Consider the following 27,889-nt stretch of genomic DNA (forward strand, 5'->3'; position numbering starts at 1 on the left):
TTCTAACAAAAAAAATAAAATTGAATTTTGATATATATATAGAACAAGTTATGTGTTCAAACTTAAACCTATGTCTGAATTATGACTAGTCGGACTTCAAAACTTAATAAAATGAAAAATATTGAGCATATCACTATCAAACCAATTGTAAGCCTTGGATATTGATGTTACAAACCAAAATTCAAAATAATTGAGTTTTTATCATTTATAGAAAATAATTTATGCATTTCAGGAGGCACATCACTCTTAAAAAATGTAGTTTGTTGTTAAAAAACTACTTTTCGAGGGAGATAGAAAAATTTAAAAAACATCGTTCAAAAAAAATTGAAAAACATATATATAGAATCTACAGACAAAATGCTACAAATCACTAATTTACATCATCTTCAAATTATTAAGAGTTTAAAATTTATAGTTGTCAGAAGTTGAAGATAATTTTAAAATTGATCATCTTAGTGTCAAAAGTGGCAAAAAAATGGGAACCATTATTGTGAGTTCACCCAGTCATATGGGGTCCTAAGGGGCCAAGTATGTGTTAGGACATCGTATGATCCCTTAGGGCACCATATGACCCATTAGGACATCATATTGTCCTAACTTGTCATATGGTGTCATAAGGGGTCACATGGTGTTGTTAGGGGTTAAAGAGGGTCCTAAGGGGCCAAGCTTGTGTTAGAACACCATATCACCCCTTAGGACACCATATTGACATCGTATGGTCCTATGAGGTTATATGGTGTCCTCAGGGCCCACACATGTGTTAGAACACCATATAAACCCTTAGGACACAATATGTCCAGGCTTATGACACCATATGCCACATTAGGACATCATATTGTCCTAATGGGTCAATAGGTGTCATAAGGGGTCATATGGTGTCCTAAGGGGGCACATGGTGTTGCTAGGGGTCATATGGAGTCTTAAGGGGCCACACATATGTTAGAACACCATATGGACATCATATGGTGTACTAAGGTGTCACATGGTGTCCTAAGGCTTCATATGGTTTTGTTAGGAGTCATATGAGGTCCCAAGGGCTCACACATATGTTAGAATACCATATGACACCTTAGGACATCATATTGTCCTAAGGAGTCATATGGTGTCATAAGTGGTCATGTCATGTACTAGGATGTTAAATGGGCCATATGGTGTCCTTAGGAGTCATATGATGTCCTAAGGAGTCATATGGTGTCGTTAGGTATCATATGGAGTCCTAAGGGCCCACACGTGTTAGAACATCGTATGACCCCTTAGGACACCATATGACCCACTTGGACATCATATTATCCTAAGGGGTCATATGGTGTAATAAGGGGTCATGTTGTGTACTAGGATGTTAAAATGGGTAATATGGTGTCCTAAGGCATCAATGGTGTTGTTAGGGGTCATATGGGTCCCTAAGGGCCCACACATGTGTTAGAACATCATATGACACCATAGGACACCATATGACCCATTAGGACATCATATTGTCCCAACTTGTCATATGGTGTCATAAGGGGTCACATGGTGTTGTTAGGCATCAAAAGGGGTCCTAAGGTGCCAAGCATGTGTTAGAACACCATATGAACCCCAAGGACACCATATGGACACCATATGTTCCTAAGAGGATATATGGTGTCCACAGGGACCACACATGTGTTGGAACACCATATGACCCCTTAGGACACAATATGTCCCCTTATGACACCATATGACACATTAGGAAATCATATTGTTCAAATGGTTCAATAGGTGTCACAAGGGGTCATACGGTGTCTCGAGGGGGCACTTGGTGTCATTGGGGGTCACATGGAGTCTTAAGGGGCCACACATATGTTAAAACACCATGTGACCTCTTAAGACACCATATGGACAACATATGGTGTACTAAGGTGTCATATGGTGTCGTAAGGGGTCATATGGTGTCATTAGGGATCATATGGGGTCCTAAAGGCCCACACATTGATAATATGATGAAACTATAAAGATCCAGTCAACCACTGAGAGGGGGGGGGGGTGAATCAGTAGTTGGAAAATAAACTAAATTTTCACCAAACTTATTTTCAACTTAGAATCAACTCACAAAGTTTACCGGTTTAGTCACTTTAAAAGGTCTATAGCTACAATGTTAAACCTTACCGGCTGACCTAATACTTTAGTGATATAATGCAACAGATCTAAAACTTAAATATCCTTTGACCAAAACCTTAAACCACTTCACTAATACCAATAATGGCATATTTCAGATCATTTCCAATCTTTTAAATATATCTATGTAGATTTACCGAGCATTCATATCAATCGTACCAAACACACATCCACACAATCATTCACCACTTGACACAATCATTTTTCACGTGGAAACCCAAATGGGAAAAAACCACAGTGGTGATGAATACCCACAAATATTTTTGAACTCTTCTAAAGTTTGCCCTATTAGGAGCCAAGCCCGGTTAGAAGCTTATACAAGAATGTTCTGTTAGAAATAGATCTAGTTAAGGACCATCCGGTTAAGGGATTGACTACAAATACCCTATTAAAGGTAATACCCTATTAAAGGTAACCTCAGTGGAGGATTTTAAATCCAAGCTAATGGATCACCTAGTTAGAGGATTTTAACAAGTAGCCTGTTAGAGCTTACCCTATTAGGGGATTCCTTAGAGAACAATAGGTTCTTTGACCAATCTAGAAATAGCATTTCCTTACAAAATCATATCCTTTACCACTCCTCTCTGCCTTCACATCATTCTGCAAACACACCTCCTGGTTTGGCAACAATCACTTTCACACTTAATCAAATTTTCCAACCTCTCATTCAATCAATCCATCGACCTTATAAACTAATACATTAGGTCGATAACACAGCACAAACCCTAAAATTCTCATAAAGATTACAAACACATCGGTTAAATCTTGACCATTAGATTACATGCAATCAAATTTATATTCTTCTAGGCATCTGTAACCACTCCTGGATCATCACACTTTGAGTCTTGTAACACATCATGCGTTTGTCACTTCATACTCTGCATTTGATCATTCCCAAGATAAACGGTTATTTTTATGCACCAGAACCATTTTGAAACTCATCATGTGCAACATTCTTTCATGGCATCTTTATCACTGATCATCATTTGGTCATAAATCATCACAACTGATGTCCAAGCTCCATCGGTTAGGCTTCTACTTCTCAACTCAATAGGGTTACCAGTTTCTTTATGGCTCCATTACCAGTTTCTATACTGCTTCATTACCGGTTTCTATTAACATCAATGACAACACTTCCTAATATCTTCTTCAATGCAATCTTCATGCAACTCCAACATTCTCTCTCTTTTGCATTGATGGCAATACAAATATCAATACCAAATGATTGTCATGATTGAGAGTAAAATATATAGCATCCTTCAAATGATTCAGGTATAGGAATCTTGATTTACATTTTCAACATAAACTATCCTTCAACTGTATCTGCATGTCTTTCATTGGTAACTAGTCTACAATATGTCTTCTCTCCTTAACATATAAGGCTATCAATCATATACTTTTCTCCCCCTTTAAAAGCAATGCCAAAGTGAAGGTAAACCATTATGTTTCTTATCCATGCTTCACTGATCTACAATTAGCTACTCCCCCTGTGGAGTAGCTCCATTCTTCACCAATCCTTCTTCAAGATTTTCAATAGGCTCTGGGATTGATGTCTTCCATATCTACTTAATTGACTTCATGTAGGGGTACAACCCCTAGCTCACCTCTTAGATATTCAAATGTAGCCTTAGGTAGAGGTTTAGTAAAAATGTCTGCTAGTTGTTCTTTAGTGGAAACATGCTCCAATGATACCTCTTTTCTTTGAACTTTCTCTCTCAGGAAATAATACTTCAGCTCTATATACTTTGTCCTAGCATGCAACACCGGGTTCTTAGAAATATTTATAGTATTTGTGTTATCACAAAAAATTCTTACCAGTTCTGATATCTTCAGCTTCAAACCTTCCAATATGTGTTTTATCCAAATTGCTTGGGTACAATTCATGTAAGCTGCAACATACTCATTTTTTGTTGTTGATTGAGAGATACAGCTATGTTTCTTGTTGCTCCAAGACACTAATCTGCCTCCAAGAAAAAATGCTCCTCCGGTTGTACTTTTCCTCTCCTCAACATTGCCTACCCAATCTGCATTGGTATAGACTTTTAAGTCAAAGTCTCTTGCATATGGATACCATAATCCATAATCTATTGTGCCTTTCAAGTATCTGAAAATTCTCTTGGTTGCCATCATGTGTGACTCCTTCGGATTTTTCTGAAATTTAGTAACCAATCCTATTGCATGAGCAATGTTTGGTCTGCTCTAGATAACATAATGTAGCTTACCTATCATGGCTCTATATCCTTTTCATCAACTGGTGCAGTATTATCTTCCTTTGATAATTTACATCTTGTAGCAATTGGTCTTCCAACTGGTTTACAATCTCCCATTCCAAAAGTTCTCAACACTTCCTTCACATACTTGGATTGTATGATAAAAATTCCTTCCGTCATCTATTGGATTTGTAAACCTATGAAATTTTTTATCTCACCTACCAGTGACATCTCAAATTCATTCTTCATTTCATTAGCAAAATCATGACACATATCATCATTACCTCCAAAAAAGATATCATCAACAAATACCTCACTTACTAGTTATTTATCTCTTTTTATCTTGAGATATATGTTACCATCTTCACTACTTCTTTGAAAACCTATCTTGACTAGGTGAGAGTGCAATATTTCATACTATGCTCTTGGTGCTTGTTTCAATCCATATAGTGCCTTATGTAGCTTTCACACCATATCCTTTTATTTAGTTAATGCATAACCATCTGGTTGTTCCATGTAGATTTCTTCTTCCAATATTCCATTTAAGAATGTTGATTTAACATCCATCTGATATACCTTAAATCTTTTGTATGCTACAAATGCAAGTAGAGTCCTTACTCCTTCCAATCATTCTACTGGTACAAATGTCTCACCATATTATTCACCTTCCTCTTGTGCATATCCTTTGCATACCAGTCTGGCTTTATTCCTGACCACTGCTCCATCTTCATTCAATTCATTTATGAATACCCACTTTGTGCTTATTACATTCTTGTTTTCCGGTCTCAGTACCAATGACTATGTATTATTCTTATCTATCTCATCAAGTTCTTCTTCCATTGCCTTGATCCAATATTCATCTACAAAAGTTTCTTTTGTTGTTCTAGGCTCAATGGTGGAGATCAGACAAGAGTTTTCTCTTAGAATTCTTCTAGTTAACACACCTGCATTCTTGTCTCCAATAATCTAATCGGGGTTGTGATTGAGTCTAACATACCTTGGAATAACATGATCTTGGTTTTCAGTTTCTTCTTCTTCTTCACTTTCTTTATCTTCTGTTGGACCTTCCTATTCTAGTTGAACTGGGGCTTCTATGTTCAGTTCTCCAACTTCTGGCTTTATCGGTTTCAGTTCCAAAAACAGTGTGTTTGGTTCTTCTTCTTCCTTCTCCTTGCTGGTTTCTTCAGATTTTTTAGGAAATTCATCTACTTAGACATTAACACTTTCAATTATCTTCTTAGTCCATCTGTTGTAGCACTTGTAAGCTTTGCTCTTGGTGGAGTAGCCAAGAAATATGCCCTCATCACTTTTGGCATCAAACTTTCCAATATAATCACTTCTTTTAATAAAACATCTGCTACCAAAAATTTTTAAATAACTGACATTCTGTGATCTACCATTCTAGTATTCATAGGGTGTTTTGTCTTTACCTCTTTTGACCAATGTCCAGTTCATTATATAAATATCTGTAGACGTATAAAAATGACCATATTGGGAAGCTGAGTAATACGTTATTACTCCATAGCTTGCACCAAGAAGTCCTGTGTGTGTGTGTGGATAAGTCATTCACCATATTTTCACATATTGAGTTTTATCAGCCCACTTTTCCATCATACAATATCTATGTTGATAGCTTCCCTCTAAAATGTCTTAGCTACACCTCCTTGAATTAACATAGTCCTAGCAGCTTCAACCATTGACCGGTTGTTCCTTTTTGCAATATCGTTCTATTGTGGTGTCCTTGGTGCAGATAGTTTCCTCTTGATCCCATTATTTTCACAGTATCTAGTGAATTCCTTTGAAGTAAATTCACCACCTTGATCACTTCTTAAACATTTTAGCTTCCTTCCACTTTCATTCTCAACCAAGGCTCTGAATGCTTTAAATTTGTTAAATACTTTTGTTTTGTCTTTCAAGAATGTGACCCACATCATTCTTGAGCAGTCATTGGTAAATACCATGAAGTATCAATCTCCTTGTATACTCCTAGTCCTCATTGGTCCACATAGGTCAATATAAACCAAATCTAGCAAATGTTTAGCTTAGAAATATTTTCTCTTGAAGGTTGAGGTTGTCATTTTCCCTAACTCACATTCCTTGCACAAAGGATTCACCGGTTTGTCCAACTATGGCAATCCTCTTAATGATTTTGACTTGCTGACTCTTACAATGTTATCAAAATTCACATGACAAAACCTTTGATGCCAAAGCCAACTATCTTCTACATTTGCAATCAAACAACTGTTGACTTTAGAGTTTAAGTGAAATATGTTAACTTTGGTTTGTTTGCCAGTTGCAATCAGTTCACATTTTCTTCCAACGATCTGGCATACTCCATTCTTGAATTGTAACGGGTAACCTTTGTCATTGAGTTGACCAACACTCAAAAGATTATGTTTCAGAGCTTCAACCCAGTAGACATCATCTGCACTACTCTTACCATTCAGGGAAATGGATCCTTTGCCCTTCACCATGCAGGGAGAGTTATTCCCAGATCTGACAACACCTCCATCAAATTCCTCCAATGTTAGAAACTTGCTTTGATCACTTGTCATATGGTGTGAACAACCACTATCAATAATCCAGTCATCTGAATTATCCAAGTGACAACAATATCTTCTGATCTGACATGTCTTGTTTGATAGCAATAAAGACAATGTCCTCATTTATATATTCCTTAGATTCTTCATCTGTAATACCTTCATCCACTGTAATGAGATAAAAAAAAATTCCTTTTCCTTTAAACTTCCTATATTTCTCTCATTTTTCCTCGTTATCTCCATTAGGACAGTTAGTAGCAATATGTCCTATCCGGTTACATGCAAAGCATTTCACTGGTAATTTACCTCTATACTTACCGGTACCTCTAGGTAACCACTTGGCCAATAATGCTTCTAGTTCCATCAGGCTTTCATCATCATCTACCTCTATGTTGGATCTAGATTCATGACTGTAACTTACTTCTCTACTTTTCCTTACTGGTGAGGTTGAGATTGAGGCTGTAAATGCAAATTTTTATCTTTGAACACTTTCATCAAAACCATTTAATTCAAATGCAGTCAATTTACCAATGATAGAGTCAAGAGTTACCTTTGTCTTGTCAATAGATTTGAGTTCTTGAATGGATACAACTCTGATAGCGTAGACTAGTAGAAGGGTTCTCAATACCTTGCTAACTATAGTGGCATCCTCCATTGTACCTCCAACACTTTTGATTTTTGCAACTATCTCCTTGATTTTGTGACCATACTGTTGAATGTTTTCACCTTCAACCATTCTCATATCCTAAAATTTTCCTCTGAGACTATCTTCCTTAGCTATCTCTACATGCTCATCACTGCCATAGCTTTCTTCCAATTTCTTCCAACCTTCATATGCAGTATCCAATCCATGAACAACAACATATTCTAAATCTAACAAGGTACTGATGATGTCTTGCAATGCTTGGTTGTTCTCTTGTTGCTCCTTCTGATCATCTATCAGAGTTCCACTAGGCAAGTTATACTTAGCAACAACATGATCCAAATACTAACTTCCCAAGATCTTGATGTAAATCTTCATCATAGCACTCCAGATTCTGTAGTTATCTCTATTGAACTTCAAACCCTCTCTCTTCATCATTTTCTCCTGGATCTTTTCCTCAAGCTATTAGGCTTATACTCAAGAGGATCTGGAATGCTCTGATACCAATTGATAATATGATGAAACTATAAAGATCTGGTCAACCACTGAGAGGAGGGGTGAATCAATAGTTGGAAAATAAACTAAATTTTCACCAAACTTATTTTCAACTTAGAATCAACTCACAAAGTTTACCTGTCTAGTCACTTTAACAAATCTACAGCTGCATTGTTAAACCTCACTAGTTGACCTAATACTTTAGTGATATAATGCAATATATCTTAAAGTTAAATATGCTTTGACCAAAACCTTAAACCAATTCACTAATACCAATAATGACATATTTCAGACCATTTCCAATCTTTTAAATGTATCTATGCAGATTTACCAATCATTCATATCAACCATACCAAAAACACATCCACAAAATCATTCACCACTTGACACAATGATTTTTTAGGTGGAAACCCAAATGAGAAAAAACCATGGTGGGGATGAATACCCACAAGTATTTTTGAACTCTTCTAAAGTTCACCCTATTAGGAGCCAAGCTCGGTTAGAAGCCTATACAAGAATGTTCTATTAGGAATAGATCTGGTTAAGGACCACCCAATTAAGGGATTGACTACAAATACCTTGTTAAAGGTAATACCTTATTAAAGGTAACCTCAGTGGAGGATTTCAAATCCAAGCTAATGGATCACCTAGTTAAAGGATTTTAACAATAAACCTTTTAGAGCTTACCCTGTTAGGGGATTTCAAAATGTTGTAATGGTTAGAGAACAACAGGTTCTTTCACCAATTTGGAAATAACACTTCCTTGCTGAATCAAATCCTTTAACACTCTTATCTGCCTTAACATCATTCTGCAAACACACCTCCTGATTCAGTAATAATCACTTTCACACTTAATCAAATTTTCCAACCACTCATTCAATCAATCCATCAAACTTATAAACAAATACATTAGGCTGGTAACACAACAAAAACCCTAAAATTATCATAGAGATTACAAACACATCGGTTCAATCTTGGTTGTTAGATTACATGCAATCAACTTTATATTCTTTTAGGCATCTACAACCACCCCTGGATCATCACAATTTTAATCCTATAACACATCACACATTTGTCACTTCATACTATGCATTTGATCATTCTTGAGATAAATGGGTATCTTTACATGCCAAAACCATTTCAAAACTCATCACGTGCAACATGCTTTCATGAAATCTTCATCAATGATCATCATTTGGTCATAAATCATCACAATCGATCTCCAAGCTCCATCGGTTAGGGTTATGCTTCTCAACTGGATAGGGTTACCGGTTGATCTTCACTACTTCATTATCGGTTGCTTTACTACTCCATCATCGGTTGCTATACTTCTTCATTACCGGTTGCTATTGATATCAATGACAACACTTCCTAATATATTCTTTAATGCAATCTTCATGCAATGCCAAGACACATATATAAGAACACCATTGTAATATGATGAAAAATGATGAGGGAAGATCAAGTGGAAATCTTTACTCTCCTCAAACGAGGGATGAAAGTTTCACAGAGGATTCCCTTCAATTTTTCACACATTATATTCAAAAGAGGGCTTGAATTCATTAGATCCAATCCCCAATGGTAACAGATTGAATACTAAGTGAATTGTAGTTGTTTATGGTGAAAATGGATAGCAATAATAATGATATTGAAAGGCTAGATGAATTCAACCACAAAACCCTAGCCTAACAACAACAAAGATCCACCATAACATATGAAGATTACCTAAGACAATGCAAATCAAATGAAATCACAAAGATTATATAATCACATGTCCAATAGGGTTTGGATCTCCATTCTTCCTATCTCCATTGATCTTGCTTGATATATTTGCTCTCAGATTTTATGTGCACAAGAGCTCAACAAAGAACGGAATGTGGTTGCAAGTAGGATCACATATGCCAAGTAGTCAATTGATCAAGTAGTTAGGGTTTGATAATGAAGGAAGTATCTCCTTATATAGAAGACACTATATGAAATGGAGAGATAAGATTGAGAGGTGTAAAAGGAGGTTGGCTATGATTAGAGGGTAGGTAAAAGAAATAATAAAATAATGAAAGGGGTAGGTAGTGTATGAATTAAGAGATGAATGCCATGTGTCATGGGTAGAAAAGGTTAATGAATTAATTAAATAAATAAAGATTTATTTAATTAATAGAAGAAGTGGGATAATTAAATAAATAAGATATTTATTTAATTTAGAAAAAGGAAAATTTAAATAAATAAATGTATTTATTTAAATGAGAAATAAGGCTAGAAGAGGATAAATGAATTAATTAAATAAATAAAGATTTATTTAATTAATAGATGAATTAGGCTAAAGTAATTAAATAAATAAAGATATTTATTTAATTTGATTGGACAATTTTAGGTGTCTACATTTTGCCCCTCTTTGAGACAATGCAGCTTGTCGCGTTGTTTCAAAGAAGATAAGATGAACTGATATAGAGTTGCCCCAAGATGGGAATGATATGTGCCCTCGAGAGATTGGATGAAAAAATGTCTGAAAAGATCGCAGACAATCTCTTGATAAGAAAGACGGGATAGAATGGACTGACCAGATAAAGTGACAGAGTCACGGCATAATGAAGATTGACTCGGGAAATGAGGGCTAGGGCAGTCTATAAGATAGACCACGAGGGAAATACATCCTCATTGTCATCTACACCTCCAAGAGATTAGAGTGCAGAAAAAGAGCAGTAGCAGTCAGCAGCGATGGCTTTAGTTCACAGATTCGACCGCGTTTGCCGATTCTAGAGGCCAGCAGAGACAGGAGAGCCAGTAAGTACCACAAAACCTCCTTGTACTTTGATGCATTTATTATTGTCATTAATGCATGCTAGGTAATTTATTAAATGTGTGTTTATGTCAGGAAAACACGTTTGTGTCAAAAAATGTGAATTTGTGTCTTCTAGGTCAAATCGGCAGTTCTGTGATGAACATACATTGTCGATTGGATAAGTTGCTGAGAGGATACACTCAAGAAGGTCCATTAGGTAAAACTAAGATAGAAAATAGGGCTAGGATTGACAATTATGTGATAGACCATACGTTGCCAATTAGGAAACTACTCAAGAGGATTCAGTCAAGCATAGGCCCTAGGATAAGATAGATCAAGGCACTTTGTGATAAACAGTGAGTACCAAGATATAGTACTTTGTGATGAACAAGGAGTACTAAAATATGAGCAGCACTTTGTGATGAACAGTGAGTGCAAATGTGAGTAGCACTTTGTGATGAATAGGGAGTGCCAAACACGTAGTACTTTGTGATGAATAGGGAGTACCACTAGGATAGAAGCAACACTTTGTGATGAACAGTGAGTGTCACTAGGACTGAGATGATTGATTTGTGTGACTGTAGGAGTACTTGCCTATGCTGGAGTCATGGGAGAGATTCCCATCGACTCAGAGGTTGCGACCTGAGTTGACAGCCGAGGACCGAGCTGCGATTAAGGCTATGGGATTGAGACATATTTTGTATGTGCCTAAGTTTCGAGCGAACATGAGATTGTTGACTGCGCTGGTTGAGAGATGGCACTCAAAGACTTGTACTTTCCATTTGCTGATGGGGGAGATGACAGTCACCCTGGAGGATGTATAAAGGATTCTACGGATACCGATCGATGGGGAGATGATTCCCTACGATCGAGATGGAGACAGGGAGGCCCTGAGACGAGTGTTCCAGGACCCAGGACTGGAGATGAGGGTGGGACATGTGGCTTGGGACACCATGACAGCTACAGGATTAGCACTACCAACAGTGTTGGTAGGAGTTATCAGTGGGTTCCTCTGTCCAGATAGGGTGACACGAGGGGTGGTTGCAGAGGACATAGGGGCCAAGAGAGATGATCTTGGGGCGGGTCCTTCTAGGGCTCAGACTTCATCGAGGCCAGCTGGCTCTGAGGGAGGGTGTTCATCATAGCTGTAGAGGGCTCCCTATGTATCAGTATTGTACCATTTTTGTATGATGATGTAGACACCTACGGGTGATTGTAGCCATATGATTTTGACATCATTGTATCATGACACTTTATATATATATATATATAAGATGATTCATCTTTGCGGCAGCTATATGCATGTGTACCTATGTGATGAGATGTTTCATGATGTATGTTTCTATGTGATGGTTATGATATGGATGCAAATATGTATATGATGAAATACAATATTTTTTTCTTTTATGTTTTTATATGTTATGCTAATGCAAATGTGAATATATGAAATGCAGATGAATATGATAATGCAAATAATTATTTACATGATGAGAATATAAAATGTGCTAACATGTGTTGTGTGCAGGATGTGATGCAATTGTGATATCTATATGTATGTATAAAATGCTTAATATGTGGTAATGCAGGTGCAACTACATGAAATGTAAATATTTTTGGTGTGTCATTATACTCAGTCATGTGATAGCAGGCTATGCAGACTCGAGAAGGACGATGGAAGTCAATCAAGAAAGGGGGATGGAAGACAGAAGATATGAAAGTGAAAGAGCTTCTTGTGCATTATCATCATTGAGCTTTATTATGGCAAGTAGGTTATGACACTCGAGGCATATGTTCGACCTAGAAAGTCATTGTACCTATTTGCATGGAGATAAGACAATCACAAACAAGGAATGCCTCAGTTCATACTAGACTCATAGTGTCCTCATATCCTTGGACAAGTCATAGCATTACTAAGAGACAATCCACAAACAACAAATACAAATAGGTGACGATACCCCATCCTCGCCTTTCTAGTGAAAGACATCCTGGAGATAGAATCTCTAGTCAGAGACATCATGGAAAAGCTAAAAGACATGTCACCAAAAGATAAAGTCAAAAGAAAACCAAGACTCGACACCAACATCCACTGTAGTCCTCGAGTTTAGTGTCTCTTATCACTTGTATAAGTCTTATTTGATTGTGGTCACAATGTTTACTTTCACAAAAAGGATAGATAGCATGAAACCATATGTTGTCTGAGTCTGTTGAAAGATTTGATTTTGTTGAAGACCATTGTTGTTGTTGTCTCATCTGAAACTAACTGAATCCATGAAACTAATACTTTATTGGGGAGAAGATGAAACTTTATTGTGGATCTGTGATGCAAATGTTGCTTTATTGCGGATTGTGCGTGGATAGACTGAAGGAAGCTGGAAGAAACTATACTCCTTGAAACATATGATGTTCTTAGTTCGACACCCATCACTAGACGTAGGATTTGCCTTAGCCACAGATAGGATCTAATTTATTATGGATGGAAAGGGAGGTGAAAAGAGAGGTTTATTATGAATGGCTAACCAATCTTGGGTAGATCAATAACAAGCCATGATGGGAATGGGTAAGTTTATTATGAACAAATAGGTTGTGAGTGTGTGCAAAGTGAAAGGATGAAAGTGAATCCTGAAGGAGGGAGGAGCAATGTCTCTATGCATGGCACTGGTGACCCAGTTTTCACCATGGTACTTGCCGAGGGCACCACTGAAGTGGTTTTCACCGTTGGACGAAGTTATTTCTCTTTACTTTTTTTGATTTTTCAAAGTTTTTTCTGTCAAAAGGTGCCTGTTTGCCAGGTTTTCACCAAGTAACGATTTTTTTTGTTTTATAATTTTTTTTGTATTTTTGAATTTTTTGATTTTTTTTGTATTTTTGAAATTTTTTATTTTTTTTTTGTATTTTTGAATTTAGGATATTCCAAAGAGCTATGTGTAGAACCTGCGAAGGTGCATGTTGTTGATAGGATCCTCCAAAGGTTCACCTTTTGTAGTTGAGAGCTGATATGCCCCAGATCCATATGCTGCTGTAATGACGTAAGGACCAAGCCAATTTGGTTCAAACTTGCCCTTCTTCTCTCTGTCTTGCTGATTTTTAGGATTTTCTCTGAGAACCAAGTCACCTACCTCAAATGTGTGAGGCTTTAACTTGTGATTGTAGTTGCATTGTTCCTTGACTGAATGATGTGTAGCTTGATTGAATGTCTTCCTCGATGAAGGAACTGAGATAGAATTACTAGTGTGTTGACTACATAGGCCCGTATGCGTGTCACCTGAAGAAGTTTGGGCATCCCTGATAACAAAGTCCTTTGAGGAAGCTCCATTAAAGGTCCATGATATATCACCAAAAGGGGATGGATGTGTGGAACAAGTGGATGAGTTATGAAGGCTTATTATTGTGAAAAGAAGTGAAAGTAGGATAGCATGATGGAGACTTAGGATCAACAAGTATGCTTTTTGATTTGAAATTTTAGAACTTTTGCCCCCAGTTATTTTGATATTAGGGGAGATCAACTCTTGCTCTTTTTGCTTCATAGGATTTTTATCCTTGACCTTGTTTTTTTCAGTCTAATAGCTTTTGATTTTGATTTGGACTAAAGGACTTTTCTTTATTTTTGACTTTTGGATTTTTCTTTTCAAAGCTTGATTTTTGATCCCCAATGAGTAAGGGCTTTTGTAATTCTTGTTGATCCAAGTCTGGAAGTGGAGTGGAAATGGAATGAGTAGATGATATGGTAAGGTTATGTGAGTTCTCAAGAGGGTTGGTGATACGCTCAATAGATTCTTTGTTGGAACCACTCTTAGGATTGTTGATATCAAGAGATGCTTGCACCACTAGAGGAGATTTACATTCGAACTTAGTAGCCACAATACTAGGTGGTTCACACCCAATTCTTTGGCATTGAAAATTGTTCGTAGGTGGTTCTTGTCGATTGAATGTCTTAGGAGATAGTGGGAGTTGATCAACATGAAAGATATACTCACCACATCCCATGTCTTTAATCTTGAATTTTTCTTTTAGCTCTATTTGTTTTTACGTAGAAGCTTTCAAGGATTCTGGATCCACATATGCTAAAGAAGGAACAACTTGGTGATTGACTGGGATTGTTATTTTTTATCTAGGTTGCAGATTGTTGCAATATATGAATGGATTTGGATCCGCTTTGACGGTCACTTCAACTCCATTGTGTGGAAACTTGACGCATCGATGATATGTAGATGGGGCTGTGCTCATTTCATGAATCCAAGGACGTCCTAGCAATATGTTGTATGTGAGATCAAGATCAAGTACTTGACAAACCACATCCTTTGTAACTGGCCCAACTCTGAGAGGTAAGGTGACTGTACCCTTGGATGAACGCTCTTCATCATCATATGTTTTGATAGTAATTTTGTTTGTAGATTTCACAGCTTTGTCGGAATATCCCAGTTGTTTAATAGTGCTCAATGTACAAATGTTTAGACCTGCTCCTCCATCTATCAAGACTCATTTGATTCTATGTTTGTGTATGAAGGCTTAAATGTGTAAAGGTACATTATGTGGCTGACTTACGGAGGCGTCATCGACTTCTATGAATGTAAGGGAGTATGGAATGGAAAGGTATCCCACCATGGCTTGAAACTGGTCCACATTCAGATCAGTAGGAATGATAGTTTCTCTCAAGATTTTGTCAAGAATGGATTTATGTGTGGGGGATATGCATAGGAGCTCAAGAATGGAGATGAGCGCGGGTGTCTTCCCTAATTGTTCTACAAGGTCATACTCAGGTCTGGTTGATGATGAAGCGGTGTTCTTGGCTGGAGCACCTTGCAAAGTGATTTTACCTCGACGAGTTGTGACATTACATTCAAAGGTAGGTTCGGAAGAAGATCTAATTCCTTTCAGGACAATCTTGGGTCTCTGGGTAGAATTCTCAGGGGTTTTGTCCTTGATGATAATAGTAGAGACATAATTGTCCATCAAGATGTGATTGATAGTTGAATCATAGTTATAGGATGCTCTGGTATAGTTGGTTTGATCATCTGTGACTTTAGCTTTTCCTTTGTCATGTTTTGGGAATGGTTCCTTAAACATTTCATGTTCTTGATTGGAGGAGTGTCCTTCAATCTCAATGTCACCTCTATCAATGAGATCTTGTATGATGTTCTTCAGTCGATGGCAATTTCTTGTCTTATGACCCTTGCTCTTATGAAATTCACAATATTCATCATCATTCCACCAATTTGGTTTAACCTTTGGTTCATATGGAGGAAAATCTGGAATAGTGATTATTTTGTTTGCCACTAGCTTTTTGAAAACTGACTCAAGTGGTTATCCCAATGGAGTATACTTCCTTCGTGATTTAGAAGTTGTTTGAGTATTCACCTGATTTGATCCAAAAAAAACGAATTTGGGTCACACTGTATTGGCATCAACAACACCATCATTGACTGTTTTCTTGTTTTTATTCCAAAATCTTGGCTTCTCTTTTCCTTTAAAGTCATCTTTGTTTTCCTTGAATATCTTAATGACTCCTTGTTCAATTAGGACCTTCTTTGTTGCTAAGCCTTTTTCAATGATGTCCTTGAAGGTGGACAAACAAGCTTTCCTTAAGTCATAACCAATCTCTTTGTTAACATTTTGGGTGAACATCTCTACCATTTGTTTTTGTGGAATTTCACAAGAGCATATGCTGGCTAGATTTCTCCATGTTTGTAAAAATGATGCAAAAGACTCTCCCTCTTTTTGCTTGGTGTTGCACAAGCTAGTGACTGATATGTCTGTCTCTATATTGTAGGAGAAATGTTGAATAAATTCCTCTTCTAAGTCACCCCATTCCTTAATTCTAGATGGAAGTTAGGAGAACCATTCCATAGCGTGATCGCCTAGGCTCTATGGGAATAATCTCATCAAATATGTCTCTTCTGCTGCTATCTCAATGCAAGCTGTGAAAAACTATCTTATGTGTGCCTTAGGATCCCCTTTTCCTCTATACTTATCAAATTTAGGCGTCACAAAGTGTGTAGGAAAAGGAGGCATTGGAATGCTCTTGTCAAATGGATAAGGACATATGTTTCTCATTGTGTATGTTGGCTTTGGTGTATTTATGTCTTCCATTTTCTTTTGTAAGTCCCTAATTTGTTGCTCCAAATTGCTCTTAGGTGGAGATTGACTTCTTGGACCATACCCCATGCTTGAGGCACCAATTGGAGGAGGAGCATGTTGCATATATGGATGATATTGATCATACACATGTTCATATGGAGGAGGTCTATAGTGATGCTGCATATATGAACCACTTGGTATAGATTCATGTTGAGGAACGAAATATCTATTTTGTCCATGTATACCATACTCTACAGGCATGTCATGTTCTAATGTGTTGCCCCCAAATTTGACATGGGGTTTCCTTGTGTCCAAATTCTGAGCATGCCTTTGAATATCCAATTGCTTTGGTGGTTGATCCTTAGCGTTAATATGTGATTGAGCATATTTCTCTGCATAAGACTTCCGTAATGGTCTGCAAAGGTGAGTATCATATGCTTGACCATGTGTGTATGGGAACTCTGTCTTTTGAAACAGATATGATGGTGATTCAGGTACCATATGTGGTCCTCTATTGCCTCCACTATTAGGCCTTCTTTGATCCATGTTGGAGTGAGTTTGTTGCAAAGGCCGATTTTCCATTATTTGAGACATGTCAAAATCATGAGGTATCTTGGCTCCACTTTGTGCCATCATTTGTAAGAAGTATTGTCTATCCCTCCTCATTATTTCCTCAACCAATCGATTGAAACGGGGATCCATAATGGATTCTTCCACATCTGGTGAATGTACTAAAAAGTTGTCCATATCATCATTGTGTGTATCATTGTTGTTTGTAGTGTCAATGTTCTCAACATTTGGAATGTTTCTATAGGCATCCATGTCAGGTAATGTAGTATGATCAGAATTGAAAAAGATATCATTGTCATACTCATATGAACTCATTTTTGCGGACTCTTGAGCCTCTTTAGTTTCTCTCCTAGATTTTAGAAGACGGGTTTCAACCATGAACTAGGTATTGACCGAGATGTGTGAGCCTAGATGAAAATGGAAAGAGTATGGAAGACTAAGAGTTGGATGGAATGTAAATTAATCTGAGGTGTACTTGCAATGTCCAAAGTGTAAGACCAAGTATGCATGTAGTAGAGTAGGTGTGGCTTCCAAAGAGATGATAGTTTCTCTTGATGAGGTAAGTTGACCTTGACTCTAAGTAAGACCAAATGAGACCCAAAGGTGATAGACCTTGATGAGGGACCACTTAGCAAAATGTTGTTGTATGTAGTGTGTTGACAAAGTATGATGAGGACAAGCAAGTGACCTTTTGACTCAAGTTTAGACAAATGTGAATGTAATGCAAGGTGTAAAGCATTGATGGATTTTGTGAGACCCAAAGACAAGTTGAATGCTAGATGAAAACCTGGAGAAACAGCCTAGGAAGCTCAAGAATTCTGAAACTGATTGCTCTTCTTTGCTGGACTGTAAAATTTTTCCAATTTGTGAAGTTGTTGGTTGTGACCAAATCTGAATGTTTGACTATTTTTTGTGACAAGAGGACACAATGTTGATGATGACTCAATGTTTGCAAGTGTTTAGACTGACAATGACTCCAAGAAAAGTGTTTTGTTTGATGTAAAATTCTATTGCATACACTTGAAGACACAAAAGACACAATGTTTTGCTGTTTGGTCTTGAATGTTTTGAATGTTTAAAATAAGTCAAGCACAATTCTAATGGCTGGCCAAGACAATAGTTGTTGATCCCACATGAGGTTTTACCCTCGAGGCTACGCTATTCAGAGCGGATACTTAGATGCTTGACCTCACTGGCTCCACCCTCGGCACTCACTTCTTGGGTTAGCCAAGCATCAGTCCTCACAAAAACTCCCTGTGGCAAACTTTGTATCTCTACTAAAAACCGTATGTGTGTGGGCTGCTACCAGAGGTCCGACCTCCTACCCCAACAACTATAAGGATTTGGGCTTCTAAAATAAAAAGGTACTAGTAAGGGCATTCGCTCATGTGGCCATACATGCGGCACTTTAAGCTCTATAAATATAGAAGGCTCCTAGCTGGTAGGGGTTACGCCCTACAACTAATCAAATAAATTTGATCAAACAAGTTTATGGGGAGACATAGTGTCAGTATGAACTAATCAGCACACGTTATTCATAGTTTTCACTATGAATACAATTATTTATAGTGGTTTGGAAGAAGATGGCTTTTCTTTTGCTACCACTTGGGTCGTTCTCTTCTCACTAGTAGTCCTAATGACCACACGGGAAGACAAGCCCTCTAAAGATTAAACAAAAAGAGCCTATTGCTCAAGACACAAAAGACAATGATTCAATTTTAGTGCACCAATTGAAGTGTTTGCTAGTCTATGAAAATAAGGAACACAATAAAAATCCAAAAACCCTTGCCAAGGACCTGCAACAAAGATTTATTAGTAGTTTGGATTGTTTCAAATGATCACCCCTTCCTGCAAGCACACAAGTTAGGTAAATTTTAGATCCAAAAGACTTTGTGAAATAGGGGCCTTCAACAATGCGTTTTGTTGACCAATTCAAAGATCTGATTCATCATAAAAAAAGACCACCTGTAAAATTTCAAGAGATTTCCATAAATGTAAGAAAATCTAAAAAATTTACTAATTTGCTCCAAAAATTAATTTTTTATGAAAAATCATTAAAAATTTATATAAAATGCAAAATCGATCCAAAAAATCTGAAATTTTTACTGGAGAGTCCTGATGGCCTTCCAAACCTTAATTAAAAAATTTCTACAACAAATATAAGCAGTTTGTGAGATATGAGTAAAATAATGCAAAACCCTAATTTTCAAAGATCTGATTTTTGAGGAATGATTTTGCATCGAATTTAAAATCACAAAGAATAGACCCTATGTATAATTCTGAGCTATTTCCAAAAATATAAGAAAATCCGAAAAATTCGCTAATTTGCTCTCAAAATTAATTTTTTATGAAAATGCATAAAAAATTCAAATAAATTGACAAAATGATCCAAAGAATCTGAAATTTTTACGAAATCTTTGTAATACTTTTCCTGACTTGTACAAAACATTTGATGTCAAAATTCAAAGCTGTTTGTGAGATCTGAGCAAAATAAGGAAAAATCCTAATTTTTAAAGATCAGATTTTTAGGGAAATATTTTGCATCAAAATTAAAATCAAAAAGAACAGATCCTATGTATAATTATGAGAGATTTCCAAAAATGTAAGAAAATCAAAAAAATTCTCTCATTTGCTCTCAAAATTATTTTTTTATGAAAAATCATAAAAAATTCATAGAAAATGAAAATGTGCTCCAAAAATTCTGAATTTTGGATTTAGATCTCCTGATACTTTCTTCAACCTATAAAAAAAATTTGGTACAAAATTTCCAAACCGTTTGTGAGATATGATCGAATCTTTCCAAGATCTTGATTTTGTGTCCAAAACCAGAGCTGCACAAGATTATTCTCCAAATTGTTTTACAAAACAACAATATAGGGTTAGAAAAATCTGCCAAAAAAAAACACAGATCTAACAAAAATCCATGTCCCACGGGGCGTGCCAAAATGTTTATGGTGAAAATGGATAGCAATAATAACGATATTGAAAGGCTAAATGAATTCAACCACAAAACCCTAGCCTAACAACAACAAAGATCCACCATAACATATGAAGATTACCTAAGACAATGCAAATCAAATGAAATCACAAAGATTATACCATCACATGTCCAATAGGGTTTGGATCTCCATTCTTCCTATCTCCATTGATCTTGCTTGATATATTTGCTCTCAAATTTTATGTGCACAAGAGCTCAACAAAGAACAGAATGTGGTTGCAAGTAGGATTACATATGCCAAGTAGTCAATTGATCAAGTAGTTAGGGTTTGATAATGAAGGAAGTATCTCCTTATATAGAAGACACTATATGAAATGGAGGGATAAGATTGAGAGGTGTAAAAGGAGGTCGGCTATGATTAATGGGTAGGTAAAAGAAATAATAAAATAATGAAAGGGGTAGGTAGTGTATGAATTAAGAGATGAATGACATGTGTCATGGGTAGAAAAGGTTAATGAATTAATTAAATAAATAAAGATTTATTTAATTAATAGAAAAAGTGGGATAATTAAATAAATAAGATATTTATTTAATTTAGAAAAAGGAAAATTTAAATAAATAAATGTATTTATTTAAATGAGAAATAAGGCTAGAAGAGGATAAATGAATTAATTAAATAAATAAAGATTTATTTAATTAATAGATGAATTAGGCTAAAGTAATTAAATAAATAAAGATATTTATTTAATTAGATTGGACAATTTTAGGTGTCTACAATAGTAAATTTGGAAAGTTTTAGGAAACTAAATTAACCCTCTTTGGTAGAAGACTAGTTGAATTAAGCAAATTGAGACTAAGTGTAGAAATGATAAAGAAACATTTATATCTTGAGATAGAGATGTGGGATGAAGCTTTGGACCTAGAATTAGTAGTGGAATGTTGAGATGAAGCTTCCATGCAAATCTGAAAAAAAATTGCAAGGATTGTACGTAAGTTATGCACGGTCCTCCGAAAAAACCACATGCCAAAAAGGGTATTTTGTCTCTAAAAATGAAGCCTAAATGTGCAATTACAGTCGTGCACCTGCAACCTACACACAGAAAAGAGAGGGAAATGTTGTTGGGATTGGGGGTTTGCCTTCAGGTCAAACCCCATTTTGGAATTAACCAAGTAGTTGTAAAATGCCACAAGTAGATGAAAGGAAATGTCTAAAGTAAAATCCACCTCAAGAAGGGGATGTTGATACCTTTGTAGATGAATTTTCTTGAATGGGTATGTGAAATAGGATGTCTTTAATGTTGATAGAAATATCCTCTTTAATGGTTGAATCCATGTCTTGAATGCAACACCTAGCCTTGAAAGGTGACTTGACATGCTCAATACTTGAAAGCTTGCACTTGATTTTTCTTATTGCTTATTTTCACCTATCATCAACTTATGATCAACTTATGTAGATAGGAGGGGAAGTGCTCCTTATATATTTGCCAATTAGGGGTGTTTAGGTAATTTCCCGTCTTAGGCCAATAGAGGAAATCTTTTTTCCTGCTCAACAATTGTCAATCCCAATGCAAGGGGGGACCAAAGGGTACCCAAAATAGGGCCAGGACATGGGCGCCACACCATTCTCCTAGGGGGATACTTGTCCTGCCCTGATTTAGGATAAGTAGCAGCAAAAGGCAGTGCAAACTAATGAAAAATGCAAGTTTTTGGATGTCATGAACATGTTTTGGGTCTCCGATCAGGCTTAGAGTTTTGTCCGCTAATGCAAAGACCCAAATGTGGTGGAAAATTGCAAGGGTTGCAATTTTTTGATGCTACATTTAGCCCCCACTTTAGCGGGAATATATGTGTATGCCAATACAACCAGTAAAGTACAAGGAGACAAGATTGAAAGAATTTCACCATGTCAAGGAGGCAAGATACACCAAGCCCCCAATGGACTAAGGATCTTACGACTTCGATTGACAAAGTAAAAGGGAAGATCATGAGGGAGAAGCATGACTGCAAGTAGTAAAGTTCCCCTCACTATGAGTCATGATAAGAAAGTATAGCAAAAATTACAAAGCAAAGCCAAGTTCACTAAGTAACTTTAAGTATCAAGAAATAAAATATGAGTTGAGTGTATTCTCCCACGTTAAAGTGATTGTGCATGCCTTATCGGGAGACATTGCTGTAAGGTAGGATACACCTAAGAGAGAGAAAGAGATGGAGCATGTTATTGCTAGGATTTAGCCCCCAATTGAGGAATAAACCCAAGGATAATGGACACAAAACACAAAGAATGAGTTGACTTCACTTTCCTTGGGGTCAGTCTAATGTATGATAACTCATGTATAGCATGTATATATGCATAGAATAGTCCTCATTCCCCAAAGAAAGGAAACCACCTTGGAAGAAAGGGAACACATGTGTCTTTTGAGTCAACATGAAAGATACCAAAAGAGATCTCAATGCTTTGCATCATCCTCAAGTAGACATTACTAAGGACAAAAAATAGAAGAATAGGGATACACATAGAAGAATGGTCACAAAAGAGCAAGAAAGGAGAGAGGTAGAAGATCTATGGTACTAATGCAGCTAGTCTAGTATAACATCCACCTCTCGATCTTGTTGATTATTATTTTGGGAAGGCGAGAAACACACCAGAGGAGTGACAAAAAGCACAACAGATGGAGCTATCACAAGATCCAAACAAGGACTATGCTCATGTGCTAAGTCACTTTGTTCATTTATAGGAGATAGGATTAAGGCTTTTGAAAATTCTGCAGATAAATGTTTGTCAACATCAACATGTTCATATTCACTATCAAAAGCATTAGGAGTTATATTTACATCATGAATAACATTTTCACTCATTTATTCATCAAGATTTATAACAAGAGGAGCTCTAACATGAATAGAAGTAAAACCATCACATGTTTTTTGTAACTTATGATTTGGAGATTTAGGTTCAACATCTTGCTTACGAGAAAATGTAATCATTTCAACTATTGGTGTTTTGGGAGATTGAATAGTTTGAGAAACAACTTCACGAGCTCTAGCATGACATTTTCATCGGTGTTCTCTCGCAACAGCGATTATGTCTAGTCTTAGCAAAAGGTTGAAAAGACTGGGGTATATTTGTTGAAGGAGGAATGTTCTCATCTTTGGTAGTTGGATGGTTAGGTTGAGGTCTTTTAGGTTGGACAAGAGGACATGTAGGTCTCTTCTCTCCATAAGGGGAAGGAGGTGGAACTACACCATATAAAGTAGGAATGTTTGGTTTGGTAAGGAGACTAGGTCCATCATGAGGAGGAGGTCTAGGTCTAACCTTAGGAGGAATATTATTGTTCTTCTTAAGAGAAGGCATAGTCTCATCCCTAGAAATAGGTTGGGAATATTCCTTAGGAGGAAGATTAGTTCTATCCGCTAGGGGAAGAACTTCATCTGCATGGATTATGGGAATATCAAGTGTTGGAGTTCTAGGTTGGATTAAAAATAAAATAATATCTCTCTTCCATTTTTGATAAGATTGAAAGGGAGAATCGCTTTTTGGTGGAAGAGATTCAAATTGTTTAGGCCAAAAGTAATCAATAGGAACACCTAGGCTTCTTTTGATTGGTCAAAATAAGGTATGATTAATAGTTATGATTTCTCCATTGTGGGGAAATTTCAAACACTTATGGATTGGAGAAGAAATAGCTTTAATGGAAGATAGCCAAGGGTAGCCTAACTTCACATGGAATTGTTCAGATGAAGGAGTGATAACAAGGTTGACATCTATAGATTTAGTATGAACCTCAATAGGAAATGTGATAGAACCAATAGTAGGAAAATAAAATCCATCAAATAACTTAATGACCACATTAGTATCATCATTGATTGGTTTATGCAAAGGTAAAGTATAAAGATATTCTTCAGTGATGACATTAACCATGCAAGAGGGATCAATAAGCACACCACGACAGCTTTTCCTTGTATCTTCCCAGCTATATATAAAGTGCCATTGGGTGCCTTAATGGTCTCACTAGGATCAAATGTGATACATGGATCCTTAGGTGTTTCTTGTTTCTCTACCAAATTAACCACATTTTGAGCTGTAAAAGTGAAATCAGAGGGAGAGAAAGAAGTGTGTTTAGTCTCAATCACATTAGAGGTATGAGAGGGTAAAGGATTAGTGAAAATATTAAGATTTTGATTAGGAGGAGCTACTGATTTGTTTCCCTTATCATTTACACCTGCCAGTATTATTATCAATCAAGTCTTGAATCTTACATTTTAATGCAAATCATTTTTCAGTATCATGACTAGGTTGATAATGAATTTGACAAAAATAATTATTATCAAAGTGAGGTGAAGCTGCCTTAGAGGGGTCAACTGGTTTTATTAAAGGAATTTTGATAACATTTCTTTGTAACAACTGAGACATGATGCTATACAAAGATTCATTTGAAGGAGTAAATTCTTTCTCTCTTTTGAAACATTTAGAAATAGGACGCACACATGTTGTAGCATTCACATTGTTGTTGTCATTGAATGTGATGAAGCCTTTGTTTGGTTTGAACTTTTCAAATGGTTGTTGAGAACTCTCACCCTTATAACTCAGAGCCATAGGATTAGATTGCTCCATTTGACTCACAATAAGTTGATAATTGTGAAGTGTTGTGCACAACTGCATAAAGGAAGTAAACTCAGAAAAGAGAGGTTTTTCCCTAATGTCTTTTTGCAAATTAGAAATGAAAATTCTTTGAATATTATTCTCAGGAATTACAAAATATATTTGAGAACATAAATGCTTGTATCTACTAATGAAATGAGTAAATTTTTCCTTAACACCTTGTTTACAATGCATTAAATCAATCAAAGTGATTATAGGGCCTATATTGTTTTGAAGTTGTTGAATAAAAGCATTTGCTAATTGTTGAAAAGAAGTAATAGATTAAGAAGACAAAGACAAATACCATTGTAAAGCCTTATCTCTTAATGTTCTAGTAAACAATTTGGCAAGCAATCTTTAATCATGAGCAAAGTCAGTATACAAAGTTTGGAATGTTTTGACATGTGTTAAAGGATTGCCTTTTCCATTATAGAGTTCCAATTGAGGGACTTAAACATGTTTAGGAGGGACAACTCTAACAATATCAAGAGAAAGTGGGCTCACAACATCAAATGTGGGCACACTAAACTTGGATTCACTCATTGAAGTAATTTTTTTTTGAAATGAAGCCACGGTTTGAGCAAGGTTATGAATGGTTTCTTTAGTTGAAAAATTTACATTAGACATATTTGATTGAGAAGGTGAGGTGATGTTATTGAAAGAAGGAATTGATTGAGAATAAGGTGGTGGGACACTATGGTAATTAGGCATAGGTGATGATTAAGTACAAAATGGGACACTAAAAGGAGAAGTAAAATGATTGAATGAATTGCCCCCTTGATTCACATTGATTGGTTGAGAGACAATAGAAATACTAATTGAAGGCATAGATAAAGATGGAGGATTGAATGAAGAAGAGGGATTTCCCCCATGACTAATTGTTGTGGGTATGATGTTTTGAGTTGAAGTAGCCATGATGTTTGAAATGAAAGTAGGAATACTAGCCATAGAAGTGGTCAAAGGAATAGAATGATTGATTTGTGTAGGAGGTTGTGAATAACCTAAGTTTTCAGCACAACTCTTCATAAGTATAACATTATAATCAACAATGTGAGCAATACCACACAATATATCAATTCAATTCTTATCACTTTGAATCATGCATTTTAGGCCTTCAAATAGTGGAAGAGCTTCACTATTAGGATAATCTTGGGACATCTATTGTTGGAAATTATCAAATTGATTGTCCAATTTTGAAAGTTGATTTATGGAAACTCTAGTCAAAGCTTCTCCTTCATCATGGGAATCATCAATTGGGTAGGTAGAGATATTATTAGGATGGGAAGAATTAGCAATATCCTCATTGTAGAAGTCGCCCAAATTAGGCTCCATCTCTTTGTGAATTAAACCTTGGGAAGATTTAATTATAATGCTTTGTCTAACGGGGATAGTATACGTAGGACTAATAGTTGTAAAACTCATGCACTAGAGGGAAAATTTGAAATTTGAAATTTGGGAACAAAGATTGCAAAATTCAAGAAAATGATGATTGTATAATTTGAACTTTGTGGAAAGAAGAAATGACACAATCTCCAAGAAAGATTTATAATTAATAAAAAGAGATTGAAATTTAAAATTAGGGCCAATGTGATACCACTTAATTTGAAATTTAAAATTGATAAATTAAGATCTTAAAATTAGGGCATATTATAATTAAACACTTAACTTTAAATGTTTCCTTGAAAGTTGTGATGTTGAAATTGGGAAGTGTTTTTTGATTTTAGAGGGATCAAAATTCAACAAAATTAGCCAATTTTTTGGATTTAAGCAATTAAATACAATCTTAACAATCTCCTGAAATTTTGGGAAAAAAGCTAGGGACCGTGTGTGAGTTATGCATGGTCCTCCCAACTTTTTTAGAAATTTTCAAGGATTAAAGCTACGATGATTTGAGAGCTAACCCACAAAAAATGATTGATTTTACGATCTCTAGATAGGTTAAATTAAGGTTTGAATGTCTAAATAGGACCCTATTGGGGTTTTGAAAAACATAAGAAATTGAATTGCAATTTTGAAGAAAAGGTCAAACCTAATGGTCAGGGCCACCTTCAATAATATTTAAAAAAATGAAATTGGTTGAAATTGATTGAAATTTCCATAAAATCCAATTAAATTTGAAAATTAGGGTTTTAGGACCTAACCACTGAATTTTGGGAAAAGGAGGGAAATTGAAAATTTGAATTTTAGGCAAGAAGACAATTCTAAGAAAGTCATAAATCTGAAAATTAAATGTAAATCCAATTTTTCGCACAAGTTCAAGTTGATGTTTGAAAATTAGGGTTCTGACAATTAACCACTTAATTTTGTAAATTTAATTTGCAAATTGAACAATACAATGAAAGAATTGAATTTGACAAGCAATGTAATTTTCAGATCTAAGACAATAGATAGCAATTTTTGCAAAATACAAGTTCAATTTCAATTTTAGCAACTAGGGTTTTGAATGAATTAACCACTAAGTTTGTGTAAATTGCAAGAAAATTAAATTTGTAAATGAATAGTATGAAATGACTTTCAATGTAAAGCATGTAAGATGTCGGGTTCACCAAAATGTAATATGGTGAAAAATGATGAGTGGAGATCAAGTGGGACTCTTTACTCCCCTCAAAAGAGGGATGAAAGTTTCACAAAGGTTTCCCTTCAATTTTTCACACATTACATTCAAAAGAGGGGTTGAATTCACTAGATCCAATCCCCAAAGGTAAAATATTGAATACTAAGTGAATTGCAATAAATTTGAAAACTAAATTAACCCTCTTTTGTAGCAAACTATTTCAGTTAAGAAAATTAAGACTAAGTACAGAAATGACAAAGAAATAATTATATCTTAAGATAGAGACACAGGATGAAGTTGTGCACCTGGAATTAGT

This window comes from Cryptomeria japonica, chromosome 5 (genome assembly GCF_030272615.1).
Source record: "Cryptomeria japonica chromosome 5, Sugi_1.0, whole genome shotgun sequence".
Classification (NCBI taxonomy): domain Eukaryota; kingdom Viridiplantae; phylum Streptophyta; class Pinopsida; order Cupressales; family Cupressaceae; genus Cryptomeria; species Cryptomeria japonica.